Consider the following 19596-nt stretch of genomic DNA (forward strand, 5'->3'; position numbering starts at 1 on the left):
TTAGCAATATAATTATCACATTTCGTTTTTGTAACAGGTCACCTGAACACACAAATGAGTACAAAGTTTAAGTTATGTAAATTTAAAAGAAAAGATTCATGTACCATTTGAAATACTAAATCTAAAATATCTATTCATGTACTCAACCACAGATATGCACAATAAATACTTTAACGCATACTCAGAAATTCTGGGCGTTTTTACTGTATGCTCTTAGTATTTTGAAATAGTGTTTCTGCTGTACAGTCTTTGTGTCTATCACTCTCTAAACATCATCTTTGTTAAAGAAGTGTGTCAGTTTATTGTGATGTATAGTGACACAGAAACTAGCCTGTGGTAAACGGGGGTATTCTAAAACAACAGTTTTGTGTGTACATTTAGATTTACGTTTAGGTTTTAGTCAAAGATCCCCACAGTGTCATGTTCCAAATAGTGATTTGTTTCCCTACAGGCAGTGCCTCAGGTTAGCAAAAAATCATAACACAATACACACATCATATTAATACAAATAATCCACCTGATATTGAGGTTTAAATCTTTGAAGCACATTGAGGAAATAAATTAAACAGTGACTGGTTACTGTAAACACATTGTTTCATGTGAATTAATATACTTCCGTATAGTGGCTTCAGAAGTACTGAGGTTAAGGGCTTAGCCAAATCACTCAGCATGCCCTGCATGAGTCTGGATGCAAGTAAACAGAAACCACTGGAAAATGTAAAACAAGGTAAAGGGATGTAGTCGAATTACAGCAGGTAATGCAAAAGGAATTAAGAGGGGGAAATGACACACTACTAGTATTGGACAAATTTTGCTGTTTTGGCAGCAACATACCTGACACCGCCCAAACTAGAGAGGATTAAAATGGAGTGCGGCAGTATATAAAAACGTTTCTCTGAAAAAGAATGAGGTATATTTACATCACGTAATTATAATTTTGACTACTGGAAAGTCTTTGTTTGAAAGTATTTGTCTGGAGTGTAACCGGATGGGGAAGTGAACCATGGACAACAAATAGCATACATAGGATGAAAACAGTAGTTGTGTAAATGTGGTGCTACAGAAGGGTGCTGAATTAGATGTGTAGATTGGACAACCTGTGAAGAGGTATTTGTTTCTCAATTGAAATCCCACAGGAAGTCCTCATGTCCATATTTTCACCGTGTGTCTTTGAATGCGAGGAAACCTTCCTTGTTCAACCAACCATTAATTCACTTGGCTACCTGTCCTGTCCACTTGCAATACATTCGCATTACAGCCATAATTACGTCCACTCCGCCAATCTGCTCCCTAACCCATTTTTACTCTTCTATATAATTAGGCTGTAGTCTTTAAGTCCAGTAGTCCAGAAAAAATACACACAAAAGCTCTCCATATCAGAGATAGGACATATCTTTTATGCTCACTTAACTTGAAAGAATTCAGAAGAAATGACGTTTATATGAAGTGCCTACAGAACTGAATGACATGTTAATTAGCAACACACACACAATGCTCGTTTCATTATTATTTAAGTTAGAATCTTCTCATGCTGCTCAAAACTGCATCTGCTGAACCATAGGATGCTTACAGCTAGTATAAAGAAAGACCTTACTTATCTGTACAAATATATCAGGAGAGGCAAAAATTTGTTTCTTTAACTGTGTGGGAAGAAATTTTGTTTAATATGACTGTAACTTATAAATGATTCACTGAAATGTTTATGTTGTTATAAATATTTGTAGCTCAAATTGTAAACTTGGTCTTTCTGTGTCTCCACACTTCACATCACACCTGACAACTCAATCAATCACGTATACAATGAAATAGATGATGATACATGAAATCTTTCGAAATTGCTATTTATATTAACCATAAATTTATCATTGTACCTATAACTACAGATATCACATGCTAATATATCTGAATCACAAACATATCATTAAGAATGCCAACTGTTTGCAGCAAATTTGGAGGTTACAGTTCAAAACCTAGAGTTGTCTTAGCTTTATATAAAAAAGAAAAAATTAAAAATAACAAAATCTATGTTGCTATTGTCATCTTGACTGGCAGGTTCTACTCAATTAATAAATAAGATACAAAGTTGGTGTATCATCTTCATGAGCACGGGGCATGGAACATTTGACACCAGTGGAAGAAAAAGTTTGCACTTCTAAACTCTCATTTGAAAGTTTTGCGTTTTACATCACAGATCATAGTTTTCCTCTCACTCTTACTAGAACATGGTGTTGTTGTTGTGGTCTTCAGTCCTGAGACTGGTTTGATGCAGCTCTCCACGCCATACAGTAAAGCTGCATGCCCTCGGGAAAAATTACGGCCGTAGTTTCCCCTTGCTTTCAGCCGTTTGCAGTACCAGCACAGCAAGGCCGTTTTGGTTAATGTTACAAGGCCAGATCAGTCAATCATCCAGACTGTTGCCCCTGCAACTACTGAAAAGGCTGCTGCCCCTCTTCAGGAACCACATGTTTGTCTGGCCTCTCAACAGATACCCCTCCGTTGTGGTTGCACCTACAGTACGGCCATCTGTATTGCTGAGGCATGCAAGCCTCCCCACCAATGGCAAGGTCCATGGTTCATGGGGGGGGGGGGGGGGGGGGCATGGTGGGTGAATGTGTAATGCTTCATACAAACGATGCTACAATATCTATAAACTGTTTTCTTTTTTCGTGTCAAATAGTATAGGCTAGTTTGATTTCACTATGAATGATTTCCAGTGACAGAAACCAGACTTACGAGTAATCTACATCTACATTATTTATACTCCGCAAGCCACGCAACTGTATGTGGCGGAGGGCACTTTACGTGCCACTGTCATTACCTCCCTTTCCTGTTCCAATCGTGTACGGTTTGCGGGAAGAACGACTGCCAGAAAGAATCCGTGCGCACTCGAATCTCTCTAATTTTACATTTGTGATCTCCTCTGGAGGTATAAGTAGGGGGAAGCATTATATTAGATACATCATCCAGAAACGCACCCTCTCGAAACCTGGCGAGCAAGCTACACCACGATGCAGGGGGGCCTCCCTTGCAGAGTCTGCCACTTGAGTTTGCTAAACATCTCCGTAATGCTATCACGCTTACCAAATAACCCTGTGATGAAATGCGCCGCTCTTCTTTGGATCTTCTCTATCTCCTCTGTCAACCCGACCTGGTACGGATCCCACACTGATGAGCAATACTCGAGTATAGGTCGAACGAGTGTTTTGTAAGCCACCTCCTTTGTTGATGGACTACATTTTTTAAGGACTCTCCCAATGAATCTCAACCTAGCACCCGCCTTACAAACAATTAATTTTATATGATCATTCCACTTCAAATCATTCTGCACGTATACTCCCAGATATTTTACAGAAGTAACTGCTACCAGTGTTTATCCCGCTATCATATAATCGTACAATAAAGGATCCTTCTTTCTATGTATTCGCAATACATTATGTTTGTCTATGTTAAGGGTCATTTGCCACTCCCTGCACCAAGTGCTTATCCGCTGCAGATCTTCCTGCATTTCGCTGCAATTTTCTAATGCTGCAGCTTCTCTGTATACTACAGCATCATCCGCGAAAAGCCGCACGGAACTTCCGACATTATCTACTAGGTCATTTATATATATTGTGAAAAGCAGTGGTCCCATAACATACGATGGTACAGACTTCGAGTTGAACTCAAAAGAAGGAAAGACAGTGAGAAGTACCTTTGTAACATACGGTAGTGCTGTGAACAAGACGGGAGGCCATTGCAATACTGCCATGGAACTCAATTGAGATAAAAGTGAAATTTGTTATTGTTATTTGTTCCAAAACATGTTTCGGCCGTGAACTGATCTTCCCTCCTATCATACTACTCAGATGACTCCATCCGTCTTCCCACAAATGCAAATGCGCATGCGCATGTTCACTCTATCTCTCTGTCTCTCTGCCTTCCCACATGTCTGCTCATTTGCATATGACATCTGTCCAGCATGGACTACAGCTCCATTGCCAGTGCTGCCAACACTGCCAACCATGCCAGCTGTGACATTTGCACCAGTCTGCCGTGCCTTCACCCTCACTCTTGCTCCATTTCCACATCACCATCACTACATCTGGGTCCAGAAGCAGCTTCCCGGCATCCCCACCTACTCCAGCAACAACAAACCAACACCTGCAACCTGTGCCATTTCGCGGTCGCCTCCCTCTTTTTATTCGTGCCTTTTTAATGGATCGACAGTTCAGGGTACGTGTGGGTTCTGTCCTGTCAGACACCTTTCGCCAGGAGAATGGGGTGCCACAGGGCTCCGTTTTGAGCGTCGCTCTCTTCGCCATAGCAATCGATCCAATAATGGATTGCCTCCCAGCTGATGTATCAGGCTCCCTTTTCGTGGACAATTTTACCATCTATTGCAGTGCGCAGCGTACGTGTTTCCTGGAGCACTGTCTTCAGCATTGTCTTGACCGTCTTTACTGCTGGAGTGTCGCCAGCGGCTTCCTTTTTTCTGCCGAGAAGACGGTCTGTATTAACTTCTGGCACTACAAATAGTTTCTCCCACCGTCCTTACATGTTGGTCCTGTTGTGCTCCATTCGTGGAGACAACAAAATTTTTAGGTCTTACATTTGACAGGAAACTTAGCTGGTCTCCACATGTGTCATATTTGACTGCCCGGTGTACCCGTTCCCTAAATGTCCTCCGTGTTCTCAGTGGTACGTCGTGGGGAGCGGATCGAACCGTCCTACTTCACCTATATTGGTCGATCGTCCACTCAAAGCTGGATTATGGGAGCTTTGTGTAGTCCTCTGCACGTCCGTCCATCTTACGCCGCCTCAACTCTATACAACATCGGGGGTTACGTCTTGCGATCGGAGCGTTCTATACTAGTCCCGTCGAGAGTCTTCATGCTACCGGCGCGTTATACTGCTTTGTCGGTAGGCCTGTCGGCTACTGTCAATGCCCGACCACCCGTCTTATCGTTCCTTTTTTGACGACTCTCTCGACTGTCAATACGGGTTGTATGTATCTACCCTGCTACCCCCTGGAGTTCGCTTTCGTTGCCTCCTTCAGCAACTTGATTTTCCACTCCCTGCAACCCTTAGAGTGGGCGAGAGCCAAACGCCACCTTGGCTCCAGGCTCAGGTTCGCGTTCACCTTGACCTCGGCTCGCTCCCAAAGGAGGTTACCCCAGCTTCGGAATACCGCTCGCAGTTTGTCGAACTTCGTCTGAGGTTCATTAATATGATCTTCATTTATACAGATGGCTCTAAGACCAATGACGGTGTCGAGTGTTCTTTTATTGTTGGGACGCACAGTTTCAGATACCAGCTCCGTGGCCATTGTTCGGCCTTCACAGCTGAGCTATTTGCCCTCTACCAGGCCGTTCTTTACATCCGCCGCCACTGACATTCTGCTTATGTCATCTGCTCCGATTCCCTGAGCGCCATCCAGAGCCTCAGTGATCCGTATCCGGTTCACTCTTTCGTGCACCGGATCCAACGCTCTCTTCGGCAGCTGGCAGACGACAGTTCTCCGGTTCGCTTTATGTGGGTTCCTGGCCGTGCCGGTATCCCTGGGAATGAAGCTGCAGATGCTGCGGCCGAGGCTGCGGTCCTCCAGCCTTGAACAGCTTCTCGTCGTGTGCCTTCATCTGATTGTAGCAGGGTCATTTGTCAGCACATTTTATCACTGTGGCATGCCGATTAGTCTCCACTTACTGGAAACGAGCTTCGGGCCTCGAAACCTCTCCCCACGGCTCGGACGACCTCTTCACGCCGTTCTCGGTGGGAGGAGGTCGTTTTGGCCCGGTTACGCATTGGACACTGCCGGTTCAGCCACTGCCATCTGCTGACGGCTGTGTCAGTGCTGTTCTGCCATGTGGGCAATTGCTGACGGTGCGCCACATTTTAACGTCCTGTCCGAATTTTAATACACTGTGCATTGATCTCGGCCTGCCATGTACTCTGGGTGAAATTTTAGCGGATGACCCAGGAGCAGGTTCTCACGTTCTTCGTTTTATCCACTTGACAAACTTGTCTGAGGACATTTGATCATGCTGTTTTCTTTTCATCCCTTGCCTGTTAATGTGCCTTTTATAGTGTTGTCCTTTTTAGTTGCTGTTTTAACCTTGTGCCTCGCAGTGCATTCATAATTTAGTCTGGGCGCTAATGACCACTGTAGTTGTGCGCCCTGAAACCACAAAAAAAAACCTCTCTCTCTGCACCTCCACACCCTCCATCTCCTTCATCAAGGCTATTTCCAGCACCGCCCCCTTTCGGATGTTGAACTTGGCCCTGACATCTACCCTTCCTTCCAACTGTAACCCGACCTTGTTCCCTCCCCCTATCCACAGCTCGTGGTCTTGCGGTCACGTTCTCACTTCCCGAGTGTGAGGTCCCGGGTTCGATTCCCGGCGGGGTCAGGGATTTTCACCTGTCTCGAGATGGCTGGGTGTTTCTGTTGTCCTGAACATTTCATCATCATTCATGAAAGTGGAGAGTTTGGAGTGAGCAAAAGTTGGGAATTTGTACGGGTGCTGATAACCGCGCAGTTAAGTGCCCGACAAACCAATCATCATCATCATCATCATCCCTCCCTCCCCCCTCCCCCCCCCCTCTTCTGTCGCAGCTGTATATACTAAAGTAATTTTGAATAGACTATAGGTAGACTTAGACTATGTGCATCATACAATATATGTTATGAATATAATAGAGGGAAACATTCCACGTGGGAAAAATATATCTAAAAACAAAGATGATGTGACTTACCAAACGAAAGCGCTGGTGCGTCGATAGACACACGAACACAAACGTACACTGTGTGTGTGTGTGTGTGTGTGTGTGTGTGTGTGTGTTGTGTGTTGTGTGTTGTGTGTCTATCGACGTGCCAGCACTTTCGTTTGGTAAGTCACATCATCTTTGTTTTTATATATAAAAACAAAGATGAGGTGACTTACCGAACAAAAGCGCTGGCAGGTCGATAGACACACAAACAAACACAAACATACACACAAAATTCAAGCTTTCGCAACAAACTGTTGCCTCATCAGGAAAGAGGGAAGGAGAGGGGAAGACGAAAGGAAGTGGGTTTTAAAGGAGAGGGTAAGGAGTCATTCCAATCCCGGGAGCGGAAAGACTTACCTTAGGGGGAAAAAAGGACAGGTATACACTCGCACACACGCACATATCCATCCACACATACAGACACAAGCAGACATATTTAAAGACAGTTTGTCTTTAAATATGTCTGCTTGTGTCTGTATGTGTGGATGGATATGTGCGTGTGTGCGAGTGTATACCTGTCCTTTTTTCCCCCTAAGGTAAGTCTTTCCGCTCCCGGGATTGGAATGACTCCTTACCCTCTCCTTTAAAACCCACTTCCTTTCGTCTTCCCCTCTCCTTCCCTCTTTCCTGATGAGGCAACAGTTTGTTGCGAAAGCTTGAATTTTGTGTGTATGTTTGTGTTTGTTTGTGTGTCTATCGACCTGCCAGCGCTTTTGTTCGGTAAGTCACCTCATCTTTGTTTTTATATATAATTTTTCCCACGTGGAATGTTTCCTTCCATTATATTGATATCATCTTTGTTTTTAGATACAATATATGTTGTTACACAGGAAACCTAAATCTCATGAAAATTAAACTTGAACAAAGATACATTACCTAAAAGATGTTAGTTATCTCATGTAAAATAAAATCTTTTTTCAATTATTTTGCAGGTAGGAGCTGAGAGATGGATCAGAACGACAGTGTTTGTGTATAGCTGCTGTACCTAATTCATAGGCCTCTGACCACCTTGCACTGCATGTAGTTTTAGTAATGTGTGCTCAGTTCTATTGATATTGCAGATTCATATATTTTATATTATAAAATATAGTTATAATGTACAGTTTTGAAATTTTTATATCGCTTAAATAATGAAGTTGGTAATTAAACTGCCTGATAGTACTGTTTCTGTTTACCAGAATCACTTCACTCCAGACCAGTTTGAAACCAACAGAGCTTGTGGAGTGGTAAAACTTAAACCAAATGCTGTGGCAACCATTTCTTGTCATCATTAGCCAGCAGTGGGATGTAAAGCTCCTTCTGAGAGAAACCTGTTGGCCCAACCAACTGAGGATACTGGTAACTGGAAAATAACATTCACTACTTCAGTAGCTTTTTATATATGTCATGCTGTCACACGCTACTGAATTGCAGTACTGTGAATATCTTGTGTAACTGCTAACGGTTCACATTTGTTGTTTTGATCAGTAGGACACACAGAATTTCCCTTCACAGCATTATGCTTGCAAACAATGGGCTTACTTGTATCGTAGAAGTTGTCGTAGTAAATACTTTGTCAATTGAGTACAATAAGCATTTACTTTTTAATAGGTGTTGTAAATACATAGCTTAGAGTTTATTCTTTAGAAATAAGAGATGGAGTTTATCTACGTCATTTATTATTTGCTGATGATCAAGTAGTCGTAGCACAAGATGGGGAGGATGTTAACTATATGTGCAATCAACTAACAGTAGCATACAAAACTTGGGGTTTGAAGATTAATTACCAAAAAACAGAATACTTGACTAATGATTCAGATGAGCTATACATTGAAGGAAAGAAAATCAAAAAGATAAACACTTTCAGTTATTTGGGATCCATTTTAGAAATGGAGGGAAAATCAGAGTCAGAAATCAATAAAAGAATTAGTAGCGGACGGAGGGTCATTGGGATGCTTAACTCAGTCTTATGGAGCAGGAATGTAATGAGTAGAACTAAAAAATTAATATACAAATCCATATTGGAGAGTGTGGTTCTGTATGGAACGGAGACCTGGACAATTAATATGAAGCACATTAAAAAATTACAAGCTCTAGAGATGGACTTTTGGAGAAGATCGGCGAGAATCTCCAGGAAAGAAAAGATAAGGAACACCGAAGTAATAAGGAGAATGGAAATAAAAGAAAGAATATATGACGTAATGGATAGGAAGAAATTACAGTGGTATGGGCATGTACGACGTATGGAGAAAACCAAAATACCAAAATTGATACTGGAGTGGGAACCGGAGGGGAGGAGAAGACGACGACCTATGACCACCTGGCTTCAAAATGTACAGCACACAATGAGGAGAATGGGTGCAGAGGAAGAAGACACACAAGATCGAAACACCTGGAGGAATATTTTGAGAATATAGTTTAAGAACATTGATTGTTTGTATTGTAATTTCCGAGTAAATTATTATGTTGGAGATAAGCCTCTGTAATGAGGAAAAGCTCAAAATAATATAATAGAGTTTCTTCTTTTGAAGTTATATTTCATACTCTCATTTAAACTCTCAGTTGTGTACAGAAACAGACTCAAACATTTAATTTACAACAGCTTTATATTTTTCAAACTGGCACATCCAGGGTCTGTTGGTGGTGGGAACAAACTACTTTGTCACAAGTTAATTTAGCGAGCGTGACCACATCTCTTACACACACAGTCCACTTCTATTGGTATCTGATGAAATAAGTCTTTTCTCCTACATTTTAGCCTGTGGCTTTTCTGTACCATTTTTTAACTCTGTATACAGAGCTTTACATTTGTTGGCAATACGTGGCACAACAGGTGCTAAGATGTCTAATGTTGTGGTTGAGTTTGGTCATTATTTAATCTTTTATTGTAAATAATATTTACTTGCACTTAACTGTATTCCGCACTACAACCCACATCAGGAAGTATGACTGGCCTCACAACTCTTGTAATTTTAAGTATTCGGGCCTCACATGTTCTGTTATTATTGAACTGTTGTATAGTGAAGGTCTGTTAAATTACAGTGCTGTCAGATTTCTTTGGTGCCTTAGCAAAGAGCTAATGATTTTTGTAAACACTGTGGTAGTGTTTATTGGGAATTAAATATAATTGGTCGCCTACAATTTGACTTTAGTATATGGCATTACTTTTCCATTTCAGAGTATTAAGAACCCACCTCCAGAATATTTTGGGCTCTTAATACTATGAAATGGAAAAGTAATGACATGGAGAAGAAATAAAAACTTTGGGGTTCGCCGATGACATTGTAATTCTGTCAGAGACAGCAAAGGACTTGGAAGAGCAGTTGAATGAAATGGATAGTGTCTTGAAAGGAGGATATAAGATGAACATCAACAAAAGCAAAATTAGGATAATGGAATGTAGTTGAATAAAGTCGGGTGATGCTGAGGGTATTAGATTAGCAAATGAGACACTTAAAGTAGTAAACGAGTTTTGCTGTTTGGGGAGCAAAACAACTCATGTTGTTCGAAGTAGAGAGGATATAAAATGTAGACTGGGAATGGCAAGGAAAGTGTTTCTGAAGAAGAGCAATTTGTTAACATCGAGTATAGATTTAAGTGTCAGGAAGTCGTTTCTGAAAGTATTTGTATGGAGTGTAGCCATGTATGGAAGTGAAACATGGACGATAAATAGTTTAGACAAGAAGAGAATAGAAGCTTTCGAAATGTGGTGCTACAGAAGAATGCTGAAGATTAGATGGGTAGATCACATAACTAATGAGGAGGTATTGAATAGGATTGGGGAGAAGAGAAGTTTGTGGCACAACTTGACTAGAAGAAGGGATCAGTTGGTAGGACATGTTCTGAGGCATCTCTATTAGAAGATGCTAGGCTGTTAATGGAAGAGGCCATACCTATGCAATTTGATACAATTGAAATCTCACCCACTTCTCCCTCTGAAATTATGAAAATAATAAACTTGCTTAAAAGCAAAAACTCACATGGAATTGATGGCATTTCCAGCAAAATACTAAAAGCTTGTTCTCATCAGATAAGTAAGATTCTCAGCCACCTGTGTAATAGCTGTCTGGAACAGGGCATTTTCCCTGATAGACTGAAATGTGCTATTGTTATATCTTTGCATAAAAAAGGGGATAGATCTGATGTCAACAATTACCGTCCAGTCTCCCTTCTAACAGCTTTATCCAAAATTTTTGAGAAAGTAAGGTATTCAAGAGTAGCTTCACATATCTGTAAAAATGAAGTACTAACAAAATGTCAGTTTGGTTTCCAGAAAGGTTTTTCAACAGAAAATGCCATACATGCTTTCACCAGTCAAATTTTGAATTATCTGAATAATCGAACACCACCCATTGGGATTTTTTGTGATCTCTCAAAGGCTTTTGATTGTGTAAATCATGAAATTCTGCTAGACAAGCTCAAGTATTGTGGCATGAGTGGGACAGTGCACAAATGGTTTAATTCGTACCTAACCAGAAGAGTGCAGAAAGTTGAAATAAGCAATTCTCATAATATGCAAAGATCAGCACATTCCTCAAACTGACAACTCCTTCTACCCCATAGAGGAATTTTTAGATATAAATTAAGAAAAAAGAAAGAAAAAAAACCAAACAAAAAAGTTGTTATATTAACTTAATTAAGTTGTTAAATTAACTTAACTATGTCATGTATTGGAAAATTTGACTCGTTCCACATCATTACGAAATATCGTATTCGTGATCCATGGAACTAGTATTAATCTAATCTAATCTAATCTAAGGGATCACCAATTTAGTATTGGAGGGCAGCGTGGAGAGTAAAAATCGTAGAGGGAGACCAAGAACGAATACACTAAACAGATTCAGAAGGATGTAGGTTGCAGTAGGTACTGGGAGACGAAGAAGCTTGCACAGGATAGAGTAGCATGGAGAGCTGCATCAAACCAGTCTCAGGACTGAAGAGCACAACAACAACAACAACAACAACAAAAAGAGCCCACCTGGAATTTTACCACTCATATTGTCACAGATTTGCCTCTGTCCCTTGAAACTAAGATTTTGGCATCTTATGAATCTTTAAATCACATACCACGTCCTACTGAGAAACAATTCCTGGCTGCTTGAAAGCATATTGTAGTATTAAATACTTTTTCATTTTTGAAGATTGTAATATTGCAAATTTGTGTTCCAGAGGTTGGAGAGCCTTCAAATGTGACCAGTGACATCAGTCCTCCAGAGAACCTGGACGAAGAGTGTGTTTAGAATAAGACAACTTTCTTGCCAGCCTCCATGGTTTATTTGGTGCTGATCGGTTTGCAGTATTAACAAAGGGGACATGTAAAGGTAGCAAATGGTCAGTGGAAAGGGCTGAGAATTAGACTAGCTTGTGGTAGTATGTGGTAGAAAATAAATTTCCGTTTCCTTCAGACAGAACCCCGAGATGTTTGCTACAGAATGTGAAATTTAGACCTGGTGTGCTGAGGGAGCTAATGAGTTTTCCTGAAAGTTAAGTTTGACCTCATGGTGCCAGATGAAAAATGTGCTCCTCTCCTCATGGATGAGGGTCGTATCATTCCATCATTGGAATATGATTGGAGCATTAGTTGTTATGCTGGGTGGTATTACCTGAAAATGGAAACAAACAATAAGTTAGCATTACACAGGCCATCTTTTTCCAGTTCGCATGTCAAATGCATCACTATAAGCATTTAGTGAATATAAGGCACTCGGTATCAATGTTCACTGCATCGCGTCAGATACGGGAGGGCAAAATCGAGCTGTATGGTGAGAATTTGGAATTGTTGTTGGCAGGTTCTCAAAATTAGTCAATTTTTGCCAGTATCCTTGTGATAACAGGAAGCTAATTTTCCTCAGAGATACACCACACATTTTGAAAATATGAGGAACCACTTAGTCACCGGGCAATCAGACTTCCTTTCACAAAATGTTGTCGAGGAACGATATCTACCTTGTAATGAGGTACATATAAATCATGTAAAGCAGTCGCTTGAGATAGACAATGGTTGAAGTCTTAAACTGGCTCCAAAACTGCGTGAGAGGTGTTTGATGCCAAACCTGTATGATAAAATGAAAGTTGGCTCGCCTACTGCCCTAATTATCAGCCAGACTGCAGCAGCCATTGAGTATGGTGTCAGGACAGAGAAACCGCAGAAAAATGCTTTAACCACAGCACGGTTTCTAAAGCACGTTCATAAGTGGTTTCGCCTCATGACATGTAGAGCTCCAGTTATGGCTCTGAGTCGTTCTGATGAACAAACATACAGTGAGGCTCTCTGTCATCTGGAGGACACTCTGTGTTTATTTGAAAACTTGAAAATTGGCCTGAAGGGTGCCTGGAAACCAGTTCAGTCTTTGTAGTTTTGTCAACTGTAGGTATTTTGGAAATGCAGGACACATTCGTGAATGAGAAGAATTTTAAATTTCTGCTAACAAGTAGATTTGCACAAGATGCTTTAGGAAATCTGTTTTCAATGGTCTTCTTCAAAAATCCAGTATCAGCACCATCAGAACTGAAAACAGCACTGATGATTATTACTCTTTCTTAATTCTTTATTTCTACCACTGATAATGAAAATTAAGACAGTAGATTCCTGGCAGAATTAGTGGGGTAATTTGTAAGTGAAGATGAGGATAAGTGTGCTGAGGAAGTTGACGAGCCACTTGTAACATGGTGTGTGATGATGAGCACCAGTCTCTCTACTATTTATGTTGTCACAATGTTAGGCAAGCTATGAAGCGCGTTGCACTTTGGAAATTTTGCGAGGAGAGCCTAATCGCATCCAAATAAAATTCCTGTACGTCTGAACATGGTTTTACATCTGAAGTCCTTTAAAGATACCTCACTTATTCAGCCACCAAGTGAGGTTTTCAGTGTATTGCAAATGTCAGAGGTTTATTTTAGAAGCAACAAGAAGAAATTACTCACAGGTGAATTTTTGCTCTCTGATATAGCCACTTCTGTGTTTGCATCAGTGGAGGAGAAAGTAGTTTTCCCAGCCAACCACTTTATACAGAAGAAAATAATTCACTTTGTTGGCAACAAGAGTACATATGCTTCTGAATGAGGCAAATAAAAGATACTAGGGTGTAGTGACACAGGGCAGTAGAAGCATGGCCATGAGAAAATTATTGCAGAATCTGTGACTTCCAAAATTATGTTTTAGTAAATAATTTGGAAAATTGACATTCAAACTTCTTTAGGTTATCTTTAATATCTTGAGGCACAAAATCTGTGGTAACATTTTCTCTTCAAATAATCTCATTTTTGTTTGACTTACAGAGATTTTTGTAAAATTTTTGTTCCATGTTTCTTTCTGAATGTGGGATGTTATTGTTATCTCATGTAATATGCGTTACATTTTGCAAGCAGACTCTGTCCCTGTCAAGGGTTAAGAATGATACATAGATAAATAAAAACTTCATCCTTCAACCTGTGTACATATTTGATATTTGTGCTTTACCATCCCTTTGTTTCTTCCTTGTGCTTCATTTGCTTTCTTTAATTTGTTTCTCTTGGTTTTAATAGGTTTTTATACATACATATGAAGACAGTAACTGCTCTCGAAAGAACAGAATACTGTTCACGACCGTGCAGCTTTTCCCTGGATTAAATGATGACTAACTGAAACCCTCAGCTGCCGACAGGTGTTGTTGATATACCTCGATGTGACAGCTGAAAATGTGTGCCCCAACCAGCACAGTTACTGTCTTCATATATATAGTTAAAGGCTACCCACCCATTGACCTTCGTCTGTGTGAATGCGCACAGGTTGCCCAAACTCATACGGGAATCGCCAAAGCGTGTGCCAGTAATGAGTGAATGGGCAAATGTCTATAAGGTACATTACATATGTAGAATTGTGGACAGTTGGGAATGTGAGTCTCACGGGGAGCGTGCAATGGGTAAGTCGCTGCAGTCGCGCTATTCATCTGTGTCCTCGGTGGCTCAGATGGATAGTGTGTCTGCCACGTAAGCAGGAGATCCCAGGTTCAAGTCCCGGTCGGGGCACACATTTTCAGCTGTACACATCGAGGTATATCAACACCACCTGTCGGCAGCTGAGGGTTTCAGTTAGTCATCTTTTATACATACGGTGTATTTACATTTTATGTAATAATGTAGAGAGGGAAAAAGTATAAATACTTCCAGGAAGAAATTAGCTTGTACTCCATACTCTTTCCTACCCCAGAATGAAATAGCACGTGCAAAATCTGGTGATGGTTTACAGGTAGGCCACCCTTTTGAAGAATACTTGTTTCAACACATGGTGAAATTTGAAGGTTATTTCATGTAAATGTCATGCACATTTTGTATTGTAATTGCTATTTTTATTTCTCTTCATAATCTGACAATTTATGTTGAAATCACGAATGTGTGAGCGGAAATGCAGTCAACTGTGGTACATGCTGTAGTTAAAGTTACTGAATGCTCCTGATAGTGAAAATATAGACAAGTTAACCTATTACTGTAATATTTTAATATTTATACTGATACAGTTACACTGCCATTCTGGCTAAGTTTAGGTTAGTCTTAGACAACACTTATTTTACCAACGTGGAATTCCGTGGGTAACTTTTTAGCCATCGAAAAAGTAGATCAGTGGTTAATAAGTAGTTTAAACAAATTGTTCTAGTTCAGTAATGCGGGTTTACTTTGAGATTTAAAGATATTTGTATAGACCTGTTAAAAACAGTTTTAATTTAAGTGGATATAAATGCAAAAATAAGATTTCTTCAGGATATTTTTAACAACATGTATTACAAATAATAGTGCACAGATTGTCTTCAAAGTAGAAGAACAACACTTTCAGCAATACTACACTCCTGGAAATTGAAATAAGAACACCGTGAATTCATTGTCCCAGGAAGGGGAAACTTTATTGACACATTCCTGGGGTCAGATACATCACATGATCACACTGACAGAACCACAGGCACATAGACACAGGCAACAGAGCATGCACAATGTCGGCACTAGTACAGTGTATATCCACTTTTCGCAGCAATGCAGGCTGCTATTCTCCCATGGAGACGATCGTAGAGATGCTGGATGTAGTCCTGTGGAACGGCTTGCCATGCCATTTCCACCTGGCGCCTCAGTTGGACCAGCGTTCGTGCTGGACGTGCAGACCGCATGAGACGACGCTTCATCCAGTCCCAAACATGTTCAATGGGGGACAGATCCGGAGATCTTGCTGGCCAGGGTAGTTGACTTACACCTTCTAGAGCACGTTGGGTGGCACGGGATACATGCGGACGTGCATTGTCCTGTTGGAACAGCAAGTTCCCTTGCCGGTCTAGGAATGGTAGAATGATGGGTTCGATGACGGTTTGGATGTACCGTGCACTATTCAGTGTCCCCTCGACGATCACCAGTGGTGTACGGCCAGTGTAGGAGATCGCTCCCCACATCACGATGCCGGGTGTTGGCCCTGTGTGCCTCTGTATTATGCAGTCCTGATTGTGGTGCTCACCTGCACGGCGCCAAACACGCATACGACCATCATTGGCACCAAGGCAGAAGCGACTCTCATCGCTGAAGACGACACGTCTCCATTCGTCCCTCCATTCACGCCTGTCGCGACACCACTGGAGGCGGGCTGCACGATGTTGGGGCGTGAGCGGAAGACGGCCTAACGGTGTGCGGGACCGTAGCCCAGCTTCATGGAGACGGTTGCGAATGGTCCTCGCCGATACCCCAGGAGCAACAGTGTCCCTAATTTGCTGGGAAGTGGCGGTGCGGTCCCCTACGGCACTGCGTAGGATCCTACGGTCTTGGCGTGCATCCGTGCGTTGCTGCGGTCCGGTCCCAGGTCGACGGGCACGTGCACCTTCCGCCGACCACTGGCGACAACATCGATGTACTGTGGAGACCTCACGCCCCACGTGTTGAGCAATTCGGCGGTACGTCCACCCGGCCTCCCGCATGCCCACTATACGCCCTCGCTCAAAGTCCGTCAACTGCACATACGGTTCACGTCCACGCTGTCGCGGCATGCTACCAGTGTTAAAGACTGCGATGGAGCTCCGTATGCCACGGCAAACTGGCTGACACTGACGGCGGCGGTGCACAAATGCTGCGCAGCTAGCGCCATTCGACGGCCAACACCGCGGTTCCTGGTGTGTCCGCTGTGCCGTGCGTGTGATCATTGCTTGTACAGCCCTCTCGCAGTGTCCGGAGCAAGTATGGTGGGTCTGACACACCGGTGTCAATGTGTTCTTTTTTCCATTTCCAGGAGTGTATATAGTAAATACATTCCCTCAAATATTTTCAGATACTATAAAGTGTAGATGTTCACTTCTGTTATGGACAATTCCCCTTTCTGTTAGCAGGTATTGGGTGAGATTTATCTTTTCTATTGATAAACTGTCTTTACAGTACAAAACTCCATCTTAGCCTTCAGGTCCAAAACCTATTTCTTTTTTCCTTTCTTGGACCTGGAAATGCAACTTATTTAAAAAACTTGTCTTATATATCTGCTGCAGTGACTTTTCCAGCATATGGTTTATCTTCATGTAGTGTAATGACAACCATTTATTTGAAAGCCATATTCAAAAACTAATTTAAATTTGGTGACCAAATCCCCCAGCAAACCTAGAACCATGCTCATTATTGGTAGTGTAGAAATGATGTTCACAAGTTCCCATGATCGTGAGCACGCAACTGCTGTTTACACCTAATTCAGCTAATTTCAGTCTACTATCAGGAGCATTATTTTAATTTCAGTGTCCGACCACTGCAGCAAAAGTCCTTCTACATTTTCTTGTTTTTGGGTTTATCTTGGTCACAATGGGAAAGGTTGCAGGAACTTTACTTAATGATTCAGTTAAATTTATTCATTTATGGCCTTTTGTCTTTCTACATTTCTGTTAGTTTCCAATCCATTCGAAGAGCAAAAAAACGTCAGAAGAGCTAATAGGATGGTTTGATGGTAATTTAATTACAAAACAGAAATTTTAGAGATAAAACTGACACTGTAAGGGCATAACATGAGAAATAGTGAGTGGTACAATAGAAAGTTATCATGACCGGTAAAAAAATTGACCTTATTGACTGTAAAGTAGGGTTTAAACTCATATTTAGGAGCCTCATGATAATACATTGTACTTTGTACAACACAATATATTGTACAAAAAGTAAATTTCATGCTATGCAAGTATCGAATCTATGATCTTTTATTTGGTAACCATTGTTACCTGGAGACTATTATTACAATTGCAACCTGGTTGCTAGAATGAGTTGTATTAAGACAACTACATTTGTTACTGTTTCCTACATACTCATTTTGATCGTAGACGTAATTTTGTTTGAACACATTTCAAAAATATTGTACTCTCTTGTGCTTTTTTAATGATTCTAATAATGTCATAGAACAATTGCAGACAAAATTTTATAGCATACATCTGACAAAAATAAAAGGCATGCGTAATCATATAGGCACATTTATCGATTCTATTTACTAAGGTAGCGTGCATATATATTTGAATCCAATGCTTTATTTTGTATTAAAAAAAGACATTGGTCGTATTTTCGTAGTACCAAGCAGGAGGAATAAGAAGTCGATACAGATCTTTAAATTAGCGATAGATTTTTCCTTGCACTTACAAAATATTGGTTCCTCTGACCGCTGTGAGTATTTGATGATGATAATAATAATAATAATAATAATAATAATAAAGATTTTATTGTCTTTAGGCCATTACAGCAATTGACGTCAAATGAAGATACAATTTATAATACAGTGTGATAAGGTATTGACTACTGAAATATTTTAGCTTATATTACAATAAATGTACAGTGGGTCATCTGTTGGATTACTGCATTTTACAGTTGAAGAATTCATTGATATCATAGAATGGGTGGGCAATAAACCATTCATGCAATCTTCCTTTGAATGTATGTTCAGGAAGATCCTGTATAACATGTGGCAGCTTATTAAATAGTTTGTGCCCTGTGACTTCATAGCTATATATTGATTTTGATAATCTGTGGCGAGGCGTGTATATGTGTGTGATGCTTATTGTGTTGTAACAATATACATTTTCTCTACGTTTCACATCTTGTAGGTTGTTCTTCGTAAAGATTAAGACGTTGTATATATAGAGGTTTATTACTGTCATAATTTTTTGTTTAGTAAATAAGGGTTTGCAGTGAGCCCTATGTGAAGAATTTGTAATTATCCTAATGGCTTTCTTCTGCAATAATAAGATGTCATGTATATGACTACAGTTACCCCACAAGATAATGCCATAGGATATTATACTTTGGGAAAATGCAAAATAAGATAATCGGATGTATGTTTCAGGTACACAATTTCTGAGTTGTCTTAATAAATAAATTACTCTAGATAGTTTACTACTAATATAATTTACATGTTGGCCCCAGGTTAACTTTTTGTCTAAATAAACTCCCAGGAATTTAACAGAACTAGGGTCATCAGATAGTGGCTCGTCTCTTAGAGTGAAGATTATCTGCTGCGTATTACTTTCATTTAGCAGGAAACCATTTGCTCTGAACCAATATGCTGCGTGAACGAGTGTATTTTTAACACAGGTTTTAAGACCGTTAAGATTGTTACTGATATGAAGACAAATCATATCATCTACATACAATACAGTGGTGGATCTAATAAATGAGGGGAGGTCATTGATCATTATCAGAAACAGGAAGGGGCCCAGTACAGATCCCTGGGGCACACCTACTTTTAACATTTTCTATGTTTGACATTTCCTTACCAACACAAACCACCTGCTTACAGTTGTTGAGATAAGCTTTTAATAGTCTGAGGCAGTTTCCTTTGATGCCATAGAATTCTAGTTTCTGTAGTAGGGGCGTGTGCTCGACACAGTCGAAGGCCTCGCTTAGGTCACA

This window comes from Schistocerca americana, chromosome 11 (genome assembly GCF_021461395.2).
Source record: "Schistocerca americana isolate TAMUIC-IGC-003095 chromosome 11, iqSchAmer2.1, whole genome shotgun sequence".
In the NCBI taxonomy this organism is placed as follows: domain Eukaryota; kingdom Metazoa; phylum Arthropoda; class Insecta; order Orthoptera; family Acrididae; genus Schistocerca; species Schistocerca americana.